This window comes from Helianthus annuus, chromosome 5 (assembly GCF_002127325.2).
Source record: "Helianthus annuus cultivar XRQ/B chromosome 5, HanXRQr2.0-SUNRISE, whole genome shotgun sequence".
Taxonomy (NCBI): Eukaryota; Viridiplantae; Streptophyta; class Magnoliopsida; order Asterales; family Asteraceae; genus Helianthus; species Helianthus annuus.
In genome coordinates this window covers 105,780,184-105,784,704 of record NC_035437.2, presented here as the reverse complement: position 1 = coordinate 105,784,704, position 4,521 = coordinate 105,780,184, and positions in this window count along the sequence as shown.

Here is a 4,521-nt window from a genome sequence, read left to right as displayed (position 1 = left end):
GTAGGTGTTCTCAAGCAATAACAAGTAGTGAGCAAAGTAATGTAAGCATACCACGAGCAAAGTTCTATGCAGTTCTAGCAAGCAGGTAATAAACATAAACCTTATTACCTAGGATGTCGAGTCTTGCACGTGGAGCGAAGCGTCGTTGTGGATCGTTGAGAGCACTGTTCTGGTTATAGTCTGGTTTTAACAAAAACGTTTTCCCATATTAAAACCAAGTTCTCTATAACCAACGGCTCTGATACCAATCTGTCACACCCCCCAAAATCCACCCGCGGAGTAGCACCGCTTGGGAGCGTGACTGACCAGGATCAAGCCACCAATCATATCGAACATGTAATTAATACCAAGTATAATAAATGTTAACCCGTCATTAAATATGATAGGTGTTCAGACATAATCATAGTTTCAAAATATAGCGGAAGCATAAGTATGAAAACCCAAAAGTGTAACATGAGTTCATTAAGTTACAAAACATAATCCATGCTCCACAACGACCTGCTCCTCCCTGTGCAAGCTCCATGAATCTAACGACCTGCAAGGCATGTAACAGAGGATCAACAAACTAGTTGAGCGAGTTCACAGTTTACAGTTCAGTAATAGTATGGTGTGCGTAGTAGTATGTTCGTTCGTTATGTCATGTATCGTATTAGTTTCCATCGCGGCCTCCCAGGCAGGTATGTGAAGATATTAGGGGATGTTCATCCCGTGTATTCTAGACTAGGTTTATCTGTATCGCGGCCTACCAGGCAGGTGTGCGAAGATTAGTAAATTACAGTTCGCGGCCTTCCAAAGGCAGGTGTGCGAAGTCAGTCATAATATCGCGGCCAACCCTTGGCAGGTGTGCGAAGATCAGTTCAATAAGTGTTACTAGTCTAGTCGTAGTTCTATCAGCTGCGTAAGTACAATAGTTCAATAAATCACATCACTATGTTCCGGTATAGGTAAGTACCAGTAAATAATCAAATCCCATTCCCACCCTGGGAACCCCATGCCTTGGCTGTGTGAACTCACCTTGGTTTGCTCGGTATGCTAAGTATGTGCTCACAGGTAATCAATCAAGTCCTAATTTATACACGAACACTCGATCAGTTAAGCTCGTAGATTCACATGCAATATGTATGTCTCGAAGTGGGCGTAAGCAAACATCGTCACGTAACACATATCAGTTATTTCACCTTCTTACAATCATGCATCATAAGATAGAGTTCTTGGTTAATACGAACAAGGTTATTCGGTAACAATTAACAGGGTCATCGTGTTTATCGAAATCCACATATTTAACAAGGTAACAAGTTTTGGCAGAACTCACACGCTTAACATGATTAACACTTAGCACAGTTATCATATTCAGACAACGCACATCAAAGAAGGTCGGACCAGTTAACATGCATAACAGTCAGATAATGTGATTACGAATAAAAGTCGGATCATATGATTACCATTTAAATATTCGGATCATGCGTCGTATTTAAATTTCGGATCATGGTTGATATATATATATATAAATAAGAGTCAGGCTATATATTTAACATATAAAAGTTAGGTTATATGTTACAAGCCCAAAGGTCGGCCCACATACATGGGATATCAACGCATCGGACCAACAGCATCCTTGTTACTTATTAATTTAAGCTGAAACTCAAATCCTTGTCACCTATCACAAGATATTCGGACTACTAATATATATAAGAAACTCGGACCTCAACATGAAATAAAGAACCTCAGACCCCTTATTTACCATATGAAACTCGGACCAACATATGTGGGGTTAAACTCGGGTAGTATTCAGGACCAGAAACTCGGTCCATATTTATTTCAATAAACTCGGACTTACAATTAACAATAAACTCGGACAAGCACTTAAGGATTAAACTCGGACAAGCATTTTTAAAGTCGGACCATGTGAGTTTTCTTAAACTCGGTCCATGCATGTGTGGGGGGGGGGGCTGCCATGAAACTCGGTCACCTATCTTATATATTGAGAAGCTCGGACCAGCAAGATAATGAACAAACTCGGACATGCTAGATCATATTAAACTCGGACTAAGTGAACTCATTAAACTTGGACCATGTGTGGATAGTTAAAAACTCGGGCATCATTTCATTTAAGAAGCTCAGACATGGTTTTTCTTATTAATTAAACTCGGGTAACACATGTGTTAAGAAACTCGGGCAATCAATTATGCACATAACTCAGACAACAACAATACGTGAATTCCAATACCACGTCAAAAGAAATCAAACCAGTTACGTTTTAGTTTCTAACGTGATCATAAAACCCTAATACAGATTCATACGGACGGCATGAACAAAGACCAATCAACCGGTGATTAACCACAACAATTATAACAAGAACAATCTATCAAGCATGTAAATCATCATCATGATCACCATTATCCATAATCAAATCAGAATCATAGGATATCATGTGAGGAACTAGGGTTTACAAGCATGAATCAATCAACAATTAATCAAGAATTGATACGATCAAATAATCAACGCACAATCATTAACAATTACCTTGAACGATTCTAGAGGAAGAGGAATCAAGTGTGATGATTATCTTGTGCCAATGATGATGGTGATGCTTGCTAGAGCCAAAGAAATGAAAGTACGTGCTTGAATTCTTGTGTGTATGGTTTAGTGAATGATTTAGGGTTAAGTATAGTTTAAGTTCACTAATGGCCCTCTACACCCTTAACTAATATATTTTACAATAGTACACCATCTCAAATAGTTTCACAGTTTCACCACCAAGTTTATGCATTTGACAAGTTTATCACAATTAACACATAATCATGCATAATCACATAATCACACAACACACTTCATTGAATCAAAACATATACAAATTCCATAACTACTAATTGTGATATCAATCGACTAAATAATACAAGAACGTGCATTAATTGCGAAATAGAAATCTTGAAATTTCGAGTTGTCACACACCATCTCCCGGTTTTATATTGAAAATTCGTTCAAGCACATATGACGACATGTGATAACTTTTTAACTTGTTGTTATCCTGTTCTAAACCAGCAATCTGTCGCTTTAGCTTAGCAACATCCTCAATATAGGAATTAATAAGATCTTGTTTTATAGAATACATTCGTTTAAGCTCTTTAGTTGTTTCAGAAAGATAATTCATTCTTGATTGAGCATATTTCATTTCATCTTTCACTTTCTCGTATGACTCTTTCGTAATGTGATATGCTAATTTCATTGAGTCATATTCCTTTTTCATTTCTTGACAAACAATTTCTTTTTGAGAACACTCTTCTGTCATTTTAGAAACATTTTCTTTCAAAACTTCATTTTCTTTTTCTATCTTTTTACATTTTTCGGAAAGTTTTTCATTATTTTCTTTTAAAACTTTTTCTTTTTCTAGCATTTCTTTGCATTTTTCTTTGAAAATGTTTTCAATTTTTGTGAACTCAAGATCTCTTGTTCTGAATTGCTCATCTTTTTCAGTACAAGCTCTGCACGGTTCCATGCATTTCTTGCACTGATTAATCAGTTTTAATACTTCAAAATCAGAATTTACCTCAGTGATTGACACCTTGGTGTTTTCAGCTGCCTCAGTTTGCTTTATCTCAGCATCATTCTTCTTTTCTTCAACACCGTCTTCATTACCAGGATTACCAGCTTCCAAATTCTCATTCTTTACTTCTTCTTATTTTATCTTCTCATTCTCTATTTTCACTTCTTTGATTTCCTTCACAACCTCAACTTCAACAACTTCTGTGTTAATCTCTTCAGCAACCTTCTTCAGATTGTTCACCATCTCTTCAACACTCTTCTTCATTCTCTCTTCATCCCTTTTTCTTAGACACGATAACATGGCATATCTGATTTCTTTTTCATGTCTTTTTGCATACGTGTCATTTTTCAACACATTTCTATAGTATTCAGCTCTTAAAGGAATTATGAGAAGAACATCATCAAAGATTATGTCTTTCTTTGGAACAACCGGTTCTCCTTCTCTGTTGTAGTAACACTCTCTCTTCTTATCCCATCTTCTGTTGCTGACAGCACTCTCATACTCTTCCTGCATCTCATCCATTCTGTTGAAAACAACGTTTCTTTCTCGATAAGTTTTCTCACTCACAATCTCTTCTCGAGTTTTCTCCACAATCTTAACTTTTTCTTTTTCTTCATTGTTTTCTTTACGGATTTCAGTAGTGTCTTTGTCTTTGTTTTCATCTTGAATCTCAGCAACAAAAACAAACTTTCTTTCCTCTGTCATAGCTCTCCCATGAACTGTTTTTTGAACATTTTCCAAACGATCTTCTTCTGGACAAATTTCGCTCCAGTCAAAGCCTTCATCATCTTGAATTACAAAACAAGCTCTTGATTTTTCTCTTGGTTTATCTTCAATCATCTTTGGCTCTTCTCTGCTTCGGTGGTAGATCGCCTTTCAGTAGTAATCATCATTGAACGGATGTTCATTTCCACCTACTGCAGAACTAGTGCATTCTCTCTTGAAATAACCTTTTTGCTTGCATTTGAAGCAGGTCA